The sequence below is a fragment of the Asparagus officinalis genome, chromosome 4 (genome assembly GCF_001876935.1).
Source record: "Asparagus officinalis chromosome 4, Aspof.V1, whole genome shotgun sequence".
In the NCBI taxonomy this organism is placed as follows: Eukaryota; Viridiplantae; Streptophyta; class Magnoliopsida; order Asparagales; family Asparagaceae; genus Asparagus; species Asparagus officinalis.
The window spans coordinates 103294021-103307620 of NC_033797.1; positions in this window are offsets into that span (position 1 = coordinate 103294021).

Consider the following 13600-nt stretch of genomic DNA (forward strand, 5'->3'; position numbering starts at 1 on the left):
TTAATTTAATTTATGAACTTGTGGGATTGCATGCGAGGGTTAGGATTATGATTTGGCGCCTCGAGCTTATCTTTCAGGGGGGTAGAATTGCAATAAAAAGAGGATTTTTTCTAGATCTGACCTCTTGATTTATTTTGTAGGTCATTATGTCGCGAGTCTCGAGAGGTCGTTCCCCTGCTGCATCGGCTGACGGCGTGTGCTTCCTTCATATGCTGGTGAGCTATTTTTTGCATATTCGAAATTTTACAAATTAGCCCTCTTTTTTCTAAAAATTTGCAAATTGGTCCTTTTACCCCCACGTTGTTCTCCTTGGTGAGGCAATCGGGAAGAGCCTTGATTCTCCTTGGTGAGGATCGACGCTTTAAAGATAGAAATTTTACAAATTAACCCTCTTTTTTCTGAAAATTTGCAAATTGGTCCTTTTACCCCACGTTGTTCTCCTTGGTGAGGCAATCGGGAAGAGCCTTGATTCTCCTTGGTGAGGATCGACGCTTTAAAGATAGGTTTTGCTTGGTCAAAACCATATCTCAAAATAAAGGGGGCGTTTTGACGCTGCATTGTGTTTTATAAGGCAGGGATATATTGTCGATATGCCCTATCTTATAAATGCACAATGTGGCCAAATCGTCTCACCCTTTATAAGGTAATGACTCTATCTTACCGATTTGTAAGATGAGTTCAATTTCCTTTTATACCTAAAATTAACAAACACTTAATTGCTTGTTAGACAGGGATATATTGTCGATATGCCCTATCTTATAAATGCACAATGTGGCCAAATCGTCTCACCCTTTAAAAGGTAATGACTCTATTTTACCGATTTGTAAGATGAGTTTAATTTCCTTTTATACCTAAAATTAACAAACACTTAATTGCTTGTTTTCAGTGGAGTATCATTCCGGAGCCTTTTCATCGCATGCGGTGAATGGACGTCGTGACGAATATTATTCGACGTCTGATGATTTTTCGCCAATTCCACCTGCTTCCCAGTTTGTTTCGGGCACGTCGACAGAGGTTGCCCAAGTGGTGAAGGAAGGTGGACATCGAGCCCTTCGTCAGCTGATTACCGATGCGCCCCTCGTGAAGGATGCTAGTTCCGTTCAGTCTCTCAAGAAGACTGATTTCTTGTTTGGCGATTCTGTCAGAGATCCCGATGCAGCATTTATTGACGTATTTGCCGAAGATTCCTCGACATCGTTCTTTGACTGAGCTCAGGCGTCAGGCTGTGAAACGGGAGATGTCGTGGCGCTTGACAGAGGGGCATGAGAGCGTTCACTGCGGCTACATTACTCATCAGGCAGTTCCTGGTTCGAGCAGGAATCATATTATTGGACTGCGTCCTGGAGTACTGGGACTAGATGCACCGTCCCGTAACGAGTTCCTTGCCTCTGCTTCTACTTTGAGGAATCGCCTCGCTAATTTAGGACGGGAGATGCCTGCACCGCGCCACAGATTCTATGGTTGGGTCCATTCTTTGGACAAGTTTTGGTGGGCTCGTATGACGAAGTACGTCTTGAGTCGATGGAGCGAGGAGTTGCATGCTTGCGGTCTTTATGCAGCCATTCGTGCCACCATGCATGGTTTACCCGTTAGTGCGAAGCATTTCTTTGCCTTATGCGAGCTTTATAATCCGGATTCGAACACCTTTCTGACTAGGCACGGAGAGTTGGGTTTGGCTCTTCATGAGATGCATAAGATTTCTGGTTTGTCCATGGGTCAGATGTTATACCAGGAGTATTTTCCTTCCAACCATGAACTGAGTCAGCTAAAGGATCACATGCCCGACCGCTACGAGACCTTATGGGACCTCGCTTGTCACTATCACATTGCTTTGGCGCAGTCTAAGCCCCTATTTAAAGGTTTGATCGTTCAATTTGTGGACCTCTCGTTCATGGAACGAATCGAGAGGGGATTTTGGCTTTGGTCCTAACTGTTTAAAGGTTTGACCAAGATGGGAATTTGAGACGATCCTAACTGTTTAAAGGTTTGATCGTTCAATTTGTGGACCTCTCGTTCATGGAACGAATCGAGAGGGGATTTTGGCTTTGGTCCTAACTGTTTAAAGGTTTGACCAAGATGGGAATTTGAGACGATCCTAACTGTTTAAAGGTTTGATCGTTCAATTTGTGGACCTCTCGTTCATGGAACGAATCGAGAGGGGATTTTGGCTTTGGTCCTAACTGTTTAAAGGTTTGACCAAGATGGGAATTTGAGACGATCCTAACTGTTTAAAGGTTTGATCGTTCAATTTGTGGACCTCTCGTTCATGGAACGAATCGAGAGGGGATTTTGGCTTTGGTCCTAACTGTTTAAAGGTTTGACCAAGATGGGAATTTGAGACGATCCTAACTGTTTAAAGGTTTGATCGTTCAATTTGTGGACCTCTCGTTCATGGAACGAATCGAGAGGGGATTTTGGCTTTGGTCCTAACTGTTTAAAGGTTTGACCAAGATGGGAATTTGAGACGATCCTAACTGTTTAAAGGTTTGATCGTTCAATTTGTGGACCTCTCGTTCATGGAACGAATCGAGAGGGGATTTTGGCTTTGGTCCTAACTGTTTAAAGGTTTGACCAAGATGGGAATTTGAGACGATCCTAACTGTTTAAAGGTTTGATCGTTCAATTTGTGGACCTCTCGTTCATGGAACGAATCGAGAGGGGATTTTGGCTTTGGTCCTAACTGTTTAAAGGTTTGACCAAGATGGGAATTTGAGACGATCCTAACTGTTTAAAGGTTTGATCGTTCAATTTGTGGACCTCTCGTTCATGGAACGAATCGAGAGGGGATTTTGGCTTTGGTCCTAACTGTTTAAAGGTTTGACCAAGATGGGAATTTGAGACGATCCTAACTGTTTAAAGGTTTGATCGTTCAATTTGTGGACCTCTCGTTCATGGAACGAATCGAGAGGGGATTTTGGCTTTGGTCCTAACTGTTTAAAGGTTTGACCAAGATGGGAATTTGAGACGATCCTAACTGTTTAAAGGTTTGATCGTTCAATTTGTGGACCTCTCGTTCATGGAACGAATCGAGAGGGGATTTTGGCTTTGGTCCTAACTGTTTAAAGGTTTGACCAAGATGGGAATTTGAGACGATCCTAACTGTTTAAAGGTTTGATCGTTCAATTTGTGGACCTCTCGTTCATGGAACGAATCGAGAGGGGATTTTGGCTTTGGTCCTAACTGTTTAAAGGTTTGACCAAGATGGGAATTTGAGACGATCCTAACTGTTTAAAGGTTTGATCGTTCAATTTGTGGACCTCTCGTTCATGGAACGAATCGAGAGGGGATTTTGGCTTTGGTCCTAACTGTTTAAAGGTTTGACCAAGATGGGAATTTGAGACGATCCTAACTGTTTAAAGGTTTGATCGTTCAATTTGTGGACCTCTCGTTCATGGAACGAATCGAGAGGGGATTTTGGCTTTGGTCCTAACTGTTTAAAGGTTTGACCAAGATGGGAATTTGAGACGATCCTAACTGTTTAAAGGTTTGATCGTTCAATTTGTGGACCTCTCGTTCATGGAACGAATCGAGAGGGGATTTTGGCTTTGGTCCTAACTGTTTAAAGGTTTGACCAAGATGGGAATTTGAGACGATCCTAACTGTTTAAAGGTTTGATCGTTCAATTTGTGGACCTCTCGTTCATGGAACGAATCGAGAGGGGATTTTGGCTTTGGTCCTAACTGTTTAAAGGTTTGACCAAGATGGGAATTTGAGACGATCCTAACTGTTTAAAGGTTTGATCGTTCAATTTGTGGACCTCTCGTTCATGGAACGAATCGAGAGGGGATTTTGGCTTTGGTCCTAACTGTTTAAAGGTTTGACCAAGATGGGAATTTGAGACGATCCTAACTGTTTAAAGGTTTGATCGTTCAATTTGTGGACCTCTCGTTCATGGAACGAATCGAGAGGGGATTTTGGCTTTGGTCCTAACTGTTTAAAGGTTTGACCAAGATGGGAATTTGAGACGATCCTAACTGTTTAAAGGTTTGATCGTTCAATTTGTGGACCTCTCGTTCATGGAACGAATCGAGAGGGGATTTTGGCTTTGGTCCTAACTGTTTAAAGGTTTGACCAAGATGGGAATTTGAGACGATCCTAACTGTTTAAAGGTTTGATCGTTCAATTTGTGGACCTCTCGTTCATGGAACGAATCGAGAGGGGATTTTGGCTTTGGTCCTAACTGTTTAAAGGTTTGACCAAGATGGGAATTTGAGACGATCCTAACTGTTTAAAGGTTTGATCGTTCAATTTGTGGACCTCTCGTTCATGGAACGAATCGAGAGGGGATTTTGGCTTTGGTCCTAACTGTTTAAAGGTTTGACCAAGATGGGAATTTGAGACGATCCTAACTGTTTAAAGGTTTGATCGTTCAATTTGTGGACCTCTCGTTCATGGAACGAATCGAGAGGGGATTTTGGCTTTGGTCCTAACTGTTTAAAGGTTTGACCAAGATGGGAATTTGAGACGATCCTAACTGTTTAAAGGTTTGATCGTTCAATTTGTGGACCTCTCGTTCATGGAACGAATCGAGAGGGGATTTTGGCTTTGGTCCTAACTGTTTAAAGGTTTGACCAAGATGGGAATTTGAGACGATCCTAACTGTTTAAAGGTTTGATCGTTCAATTTGTGGACCTCTCGTTCATGGAACGAATCGAGAGGGGATTTTGGCTTTGGTCCTAACTGTTTAAAGGTTTGACCAAGATGGGAATTTGAGACGATCCTAACTGTTTAAAGGTTTGATCGTTCAATTTGTGGACCTCTCGTTCATGGAACGAATCGAGAGGGGATTTTGGCTTTGGTCCTAACTGTTTAAAGGTTTGACCAAGATGGGAATTTGAGACGATCCTAACTGTTTAAAGGTTTGATCGTTCAATTTGTGGACCTCTCGTTCATGGAACGAATCGAGAGGGGATTTTGGCTTTGGTCCTAACTGTTTAAAGGTTTGACCAAGATGGGAATTTGAGACGATCCTAACTGTTTAAAGGTTTGATCGTTCAATTTGTGGACCTCTCGTTCATGGAACGAATCGAGAGGGGATTTTGGCTTTGGTCCTAACTGTTTAAAGGTTTGACCAAGATGGGAATTTGAGACGATCCTAACTGTTTAAAGGTTTGATCGTTCAATTTGTGGACCTCTCGTTCATGGAACGAATCGAGAGGGGATTTTGGCTTTGGTCCTAACTGTTTAAAGGTTTGACCAAGATGGGAATTTGAGACGATCCTAACTGTTTAAAGGTTTGATCGTTCAATTTGTGGACCTCTCGTTCATGGAACGAATCGAGAGGGGATTTTGGCTTTGGTCCTAACTGTTTAAAGGTTTGACCAAGATGGGAATTTGAGACGATCCTAACTGTTTAAAGGTTTGATCGTTCAATTTGTGGACCTCTCGTTCATGGAACGAATCGAGAGGGGATTTTGGCTTTGGTCCTAACTGTTTAAAGGTTTGACCAAGATGGGAATTTGAGACGATCCTAACTGTTTAAAGGTTTGATCGTTCAATTTGTGGACCTCTCGTTCATGGAACGAATCGAGAGGGGATTTTGGCTTTGGTCCTAACTGTTTAAAGGTTTGACCAAGATGGGAATTTGAGACGATCCTAACTGTTTAAAGGTTTGATCGTTCAATTTGTGGACCTCTCGTTCATGGAACGAATCGAGAGGGGATTTTGGCTTTGGTCCTAACTGTTTAAAGGTTTGACCAAGATGGGAATTTGAGACGATCCTAACTGTTTAAAGGTTTGATCGTTCAATTTGTGGACCTCTCGTTCATGGAACGAATCGAGAGGGGATTTTGGCTTTGGTCCTAACTGTTTAAAGGTTTGACCAAGATGGGAATTTGAGACGATCCTAACTGTTTAAAGGTTTGATCGTTCAATTTGTGGACCTCTCGTTCATGGAACGAATCGAGAGGGGATTTTGGCTTTGGTCCTAACTGTTTAAAGGTTTGACCAAGATGGGAATTTGAGACGATCCTAACTGTTTAAAGGTTTGATCGTTCAATTTGTGGACCTCTCGTTCATGGAACGAATCGAGAGGGGATTTTGGCTTTGGTCCTAACTGTTTAAAGGTTTGACCAAGATGGGAATTTGAGACGATCCTAACTGTTTAAAGGTTTGATCGTTCAATTTGTGGACCTCTCGTTCATGGAACGAATCGAGAGGGGATTTTGGCTTTGGTCCTAACTGTTTAAAGGTTTGACCAAGATGGGAATTTGAGACGATCCTAACTGTTTAAAGGTTTGATCGTTCAATTTGTGGACCTCTCGTTCATGGAACGAATCGAGAGGGGATTTTGGCTTTGGTCCTAACTGTTTAAAGGTTTGACCAAGATGGGAATTTGAGACGATCCTAACTGTTTAAAGGTTTGATCGTTCAATTTGTGGACCTCTCGTTCATGGAACGAATCGAGAGGGGATTTTGGCTTTGGTCCTAACTGTTTAAAGGTTTGACCAAGATGGGAATTTGAGACGATCCTAACTGTTTAAAGGTTTGATCGTTCAATTTGTGGACCTCTCGTTCATGGAACGAATCGAGAGGGGATTTTGGCTTTGGTCCTAACTGTTTAAAGGTTTGACCAAGATGGGAATTTGAGACGATCCTAACTGTTTAAAGGTTTGATCGTTCAATTTGTGGACCTCTCGTTCATGGAACGAATCGAGAGGGGATTTTGGCTTTGGTCCTAACTGTTTAAAGGTTTGACCAAGATGGGAATTTGAGACGATCCTAACTGTTTAAAGGTTTGATCGTTCAATTTGTGGACCTCTCGTTCATGGAACGAATCGAGAGGGGATTTTGGCTTTGGTCCTAACTGTTTAAAGGTTTGACCAAGATGGGAATTTGAGACGATCCTAACTGTTTAAAGGTTTGATCGTTCAATTTGTGGACCTCTCGTTCATGGAACGAATCGAGAGGGGATTTTGGCTTTGGTCCTAACTGTTTAAAGGTTTGACCAAGATGGGAATTTGAGACGATCCTAACTGTTTAAAGGTTTGATCGTTCAATTTGTGGACCTCTCGTTCATGGAACGAATCGAGAGGGGATTTTGGCTTTGGTCCTAACTGTTTAAAGGTTTGACCAAGATGGGAATTTGAGACGATCCTAACTGTTTAAAGGTTTGATCGTTCAATTTGTGGACCTCTCGTTCATGGAACGAATCGAGAGGGGATTTTGGCTTTGGTCCTAACTGTTTAAAGGTTTGACCAAGATGGGAATTTGAGACGATCCTAACTGTTTAAAGGTTTGATCGTTCAATTTGTGGACCTCTCGTTCATGGAACGAATCGAGAGGGGATTTTGGCTTTGGTCCTAACTGTTTAAAGGTTTGACCAAGATGGGAATTTGAGACGATCCTAACTGTTTAAAGGTTTGATCGTTCAATTTGTGGACCTCTCGTTCATGGAACGAATCGAGAGGGGATTTTGGCTTTGGTCCTAACTGTTTAAAGGTTTGACCAAGATGGGAATTTGAGACGATCCTAACTGTTTAAAGGTTTGATCGTTCAATTTGTGGACCTCTCGTTCATGGAACGAATCGAGAGGGGATTTTGGCTTTGGTCCTAACTGTTTAAAGGTTTGACCAAGATGGGAATTTGAGACGATCCTAACTGTTTAAAGGTTTGATCGTTCAATTTGTGGACCTCTCGTTCATGGAACGAATCGAGAGGGGATTTTGGCTTTGGTCCTAACTGTTTAAAGGTTTGACCAAGATGGGAATTTGAGACGATCCTAACTGTTTAAAGGTTTGATCGTTCAATTTGTGGACCTCTCGTTCATGGAACGAATCGAGAGGGGATTTTGGCTTTGGTCCTAACTGTTTAAAGGTTTGACCAAGATGGGAATTTGAGACGATCCTAACTGTTTAAAGGTTTGATCGTTCAATTTGTGGACCTCTCGTTCATGGAACGAATCGAGAGGGGATTTTGGCTTTGGTCCTAACTGTTTAAAGGTTTGACCAAGATGGGAATTTGAGACGATCCTAACTGTTTAAAGGTTTGATCGTTCAATTTGTGGACCTCTCGTTCATGGAACGAATCGAGAGGGGATTTTGGCTTTGGTCCTAACTGTTTAAAGGTTTGACCAAGATGGGAATTTGAGACGATCCTAACTGTTTAAAGGTTTGATCGTTCAATTTGTGGACCTCTCGTTCATGGAACGAATCGAGAGGGGATTTTGGCTTTGGTCCTAACTGTTTAAAGGTTTGACCAAGATGGGAATTTGAGACGATCCTAACTGTTTAAAGGTTTGATCGTTCAATTTGTGGACCTCTCGTTCATGGAACGAATCGAGAGGGGATTTTGGCTTTGGTCCTAACTGTTTAAAGGTTTGACCAAGATGGGAATTTGAGACGATCCTAACTGTTTAAAGGTTTGATCGTTCAATTTGTGGACCTCTCGTTCATGGAACGAATCGAGAGGGGATTTTGGCTTTGGTCCTAACTGTTTAAAGGTTTGACCAAGATGGGAATTTGAGACGATCCTAACTGTTTAAAGGTTTGATCGTTCAATTTGTGGACCTCTCGTTCATGGAACGAATCGAGAGGGGATTTTGGCTTTGGTCCTAACTGTTTAAAGGTTTGACCAAGATGGGAATTTGAGACGATCCTAACTGTTTAAAGGTTTGATCGTTCAATTTGTGGACCTCTCGTTCATGGAACGAATCGAGAGGGGATTTTGGCTTTGGTCCTAACTGTTTAAAGGTTTGACCAAGATGGGAATTTGAGACGATCCTAACTGTTTAAAGGTTTGATCGTTCAATTTGTGGACCTCTCGTTCATGGAACGAATCGAGAGGGGATTTTGGCTTTGGTCCTAACTGTTTAAAGGTTTGACCAAGATGGGAATTTGAGACGATCCTAACTGTTTAAAGGTTTGATCGTTCAATTTGTGGACCTCTCGTTCATGGAACGAATCGAGAGGGGATTTTGGCTTTGGTCCTAACTGTTTAAAGGTTTGACCAAGATGGGAATTTGAGACGATCCTAACTGTTTAAAGGTTTGATCGTTCAATTTGTGGACCTCTCGTTCATGGAACGAATCGAGAGGGGATTTTGGCTTTGGTCCTAACTGTTTAAAGGTTTGACCAAGATGGGAATTTGAGACGATCCTAACTGTTTAAAGGTTTGATCGTTCAATTTGTGGACCTCTCGTTCATGGAACGAATCGAGAGGGGATTTTGGCTTTGGTCCTAACTGTTTAAAGGTTTGACCAAGATGGGAATTTGAGACGATCCTAACTGTTTAAAGGTTTGATCGTTCAATTTGTGGACCTCTCGTTCATGGAACGAATCGAGAGGGGATTTTGGCTTTGGTCCTAACTGTTTAAAGGTTTGACCAAGATGGGAATTTGAGACGATCCTAACTGTTTAAAGGTTTGATCGTTCAATTTGTGGACCTCTCGTTCATGGAACGAATCGAGAGGGGATTTTGGCTTTGGTCCTAACTGTTTAAAGGTTTGACCAAGATGGGAATTTGAGACGATCCTAACTGTTTAAAGGTTTGATCGTTCAATTTGTGGACCTCTCGTTCATGGAACGAATCGAGAGGGGATTTTGGCTTTGGTCCTAACTGTTTAAAGGTTTGACCAAGATGGGAATTTGAGACGATCCTAACTGTTTAAAGGTTTGATCGTTCAATTTGTGGACCTCTCGTTCATGGAACGAATCGAGAGGGGATTTTGGCTTTGGTCCTAACTGTTTAAAGGTTTGACCAAGATGGGAATTTGAGACGATCCTAACTGTTTAAAGGTTTGATCGTTCAATTTGTGGACCTCTCGTTCATGGAACGAATCGAGAGGGGATTTTGGCTTTGGTCCTAACTGTTTAAAGGTTTGACCAAGATGGGAATTTGAGACGATCCTAACTGTTTAAAGGTTTGATCGTTCAATTTGTGGACCTCTCGTTCATGGAACGAATCGAGAGGGGATTTTGGCTTTGGTCCTAACTGTTTAAAGGTTTGACCAAGATGGGAATTTGAGACGATCCTAACTGTTTAAAGGTTTGATCGTTCAATTTGTGGACCTCTCGTTCATGGAACGAATCGAGAGGGGATTTTGGCTTTGGTCCTAACTGTTTAAAGGTTTGACCAAGATGGGAATTTGAGACGATCCTAACTGTTTAAAGGTTTGATCGTTCAATTTGTGGACCTCTCGTTCATGGAACGAATCGAGAGGGGATTTTGGCTTTGGTCCTAACTGTTTAAAGGTTTGACCAAGATGGGAATTTGAGACGATCCTAACTGTTTAAAGGTTTGATCGTTCAATTTGTGGACCTCTCGTTCATGGAACGAATCGAGAGGGGATTTTGGCTTTGGTCCTAACTGTTTAAAGGTTTGACCAAGATGGGAATTTGAGACGATCCTAACTGTTTAAAGGTTTGATCGTTCAATTTGTGGACCTCTCGTTCATGGAACGAATCGAGAGGGGATTTTGGCTTTGGTCCTAACTGTTTAAAGGTTTGACCAAGATGGGAATTTGAGACGATCCTAACTGTTTAAAGGTTTGATCGTTCAATTTGTGGACCTCTCGTTCATGGAACGAATCGAGAGGGGATTTTGGCTTTGGTCCTAACTGTTTAAAGGTTTGACCAAGATGGGAATTTGAGACGATCCTAACTGTTTAAAGGTTTGATCGTTCAATTTGTGGACCTCTCGTTCATGGAACGAATCGAGAGGGGATTTTGGCTTTGGTCCTAACTGTTTAAAGGTTTGACCAAGATGGGAATTTGAGACGATCCTAACTGTTTAAAGGTTTGATCGTTCAATTTGTGGACCTCTCGTTCATGGAACGAATCGAGAGGGGATTTTGGCTTTGGTCCTAACTGTTTAAAGGTTTGACCAAGATGGGAATTTGAGACGATCCTAACTGTTTAAAGGTTTGATCGTTCAATTTGTGGACCTCTCGTTCATGGAACGAATCGAGAGGGGATTTTGGCTTTGGTCCTAACTGTTTAAAGGTTTGACCAAGATGGGAATTTGAGACGATCCTAACTGTTTAAAGGTTTGATCGTTCAATTTGTGGACCTCTCGTTCATGGAACGAATCGAGAGGGGATTTTGGCTTTGGTCCTAACTGTTTAAAGGTTTGACCAAGATGGGAATTTGAGACGATCCTAACTGTTTAAAGGTTTGATCGTTCAATTTGTGGACCTCTCGTTCATGGAACGAATCGAGAGGGGATTTTGGCTTTGGTCCTAACTGTTTAAAGGTTTGACCAAGATGGGAATTTGAGACGATCCTAACTGTTTAAAGGTTTGATCGTTCAATTTGTGGACCTCTCGTTCATGGAACGAATCGAGAGGGGATTTTGGCTTTGGTCCTAACTGTTTAAAGGTTTGACCAAGATGGGAATTTGAGACGATCCTAACTGTTTAAAGGTTTGATCGTTCAATTTGTGGACCTCTCGTTCATGGAACGAATCGAGAGGGGATTTTGGCTTTGGTCCTAACTGTTTAAAGGTTTGACCAAGATGGGAATTTGAGACGATCCTAACTGTTTAAAGGTTTGATCGTTCAATTTGTGGACCTCTCGTTCATGGAACGAATCGAGAGGGGATTTTGGCTTTGGTCCTAACTGTTTAAAGGTTTGACCAAGATGGGAATTTGAGACGATCCTAACTGTTTAAAGGTTTGATCGTTCAATTTGTGGACCTCTCGTTCATGGAACGAATCGAGAGGGGATTTTGGCTTTGGTCCTAACTGTTTAAAGGTTTGACCAAGATGGGAATTTGAGACGATCCTAACTGTTTAAAGGTTTGATCGTTCAATTTGTGGACCTCTCGTTCATGGAACGAATCGAGAGGGGATTTTGGCTTTGGTCCTAACTGTTTAAAGGTTTGACCAAGATGGGAATTTGAGACGATCCTAACTGTTTAAAGGTTTGATCGTTCAATTTGTGGACCTCTCGTTCATGGAACGAATCGAGAGGGGATTTTGGCTTTGGTCCTAACTGTTTAAAGGTTTGACCAAGATGGGAATTTGAGACGATCCTAACTGTTTAAAGGTTTGATCGTTCAATTTGTGGACCTCTCGTTCATGGAACGAATCGAGAGGGGATTTTGGCTTTGGTCCTAACTGTTTAAAGGTTTGACCAAGATGGGAATTTGAGACGATCCTAACTGTTTAAAGGTTTGATCGTTCAATTTGTGGACCTCTCGTTCATGGAACGAATCGAGAGGGGATTTTGGCTTTGGTCCTAACTGTTTAAAGGTTTGACCAAGATGGGAATTTGAGACGATCCTAACTGTTTAAAGGTTTGATCGTTCAATTTGTGGACCTCTCGTTCATGGAACGAATCGAGAGGGGATTTTGGCTTTGGTCCTAACTGTTTAAAGGTTTGACCAAGATGGGAATTTGAGACGATCCTAACTGTTTAAAGGTTTGATCGTTCAATTTGTGGACCTCTCGTTCATGGAACGAATCGAGAGGGGATTTTGGCTTTGGTCCTAACTGTTTAAAGGTTTGACCAAGATGGGAATTTGAGACGATCCTAACTGTTTAAAGGTTTGATCGTTCAATTTGTGGACCTCTCGTTCATGGAACGAATCGAGAGGGGATTTTGGCTTTGGTCCTAACTGTTTAAAGGTTTGACCAAGATGGGAATTTGAGACGATCCTAACTGTTTAAAGGTTTGATCGTTCAATTTGTGGACCTCTCGTTCATGGAACGAATCGAGAGGGGATTTTGGCTTTGGTCCTAACTGTTTAAAGGTTTGACCAAGATGGGAATTTGAGACGATCCTAACTGTTTAAAGGTTTGATCGTTCAATTTGTGGACCTCTCGTTCATGGAACGAATCGAGAGGGGATTTTGGCTTTGGTCCTAACTGTTTAAAGGTTTGACCAAGATGGGAATTTGAGACGATCCTAACTGTTTAAAGGTTTGATCGTTCAATTTGTGGACCTCTCGTTCATGGAACGAATCGAGAGGGGATTTTGGCTTTGGTCCTAACTGTTTAAAGGTTTGGCCAAGATGGGAATTTGAGACGATCCTAACTGTTTAAAGGTTTGATCGTTCAATTTGTGGACCTCTCGTTCATGGAATGAATCGAGAGGGGATTTTGGCTTTGGTCCTAACTGTTTAAAGGTTTGACCAAAATGGGAATTTTGTGAGGGAAGATTGATCTAAAGAGGTGACCGAATCTCATCTCAGCAAAAGAGTATTCGGAAGTCATAGTAGGAGTTTAGTATTTATCACTTTGTTCATAATGATCGGGGTTATCCCTAAGAATATTACATTTAACATTCTTCCGGGAACTTCCCGTTACATGAATTATCCACCCCCAGCTTTCTTTGCAAAACTGGGTGTAACGAGGAGTACGTTATCCTCAGTCGCATGTTCGGGTTATCCTTAAGAATATAAGGTTCTCCAGGAACTTCCCGTTATATAAATCATCCACCCTCAGCTTTCTTTGTGAAACCAGGTTTAACATTGTACTCAGTTGGATAATCGAGAAGCAGTTTATACTCATATGCTCTTTGGAGTGTGGGGAAACAGTTTATACTCGTGCACCCACTGGAGTTGGGGAAACAGTTTATACTCGTGCACCCACTGGAGTTAGGTCGTCTTTAATCGGCTTGTTTCGCCATTATGACGCCGGAGTCAATTAATTCTTGGATTT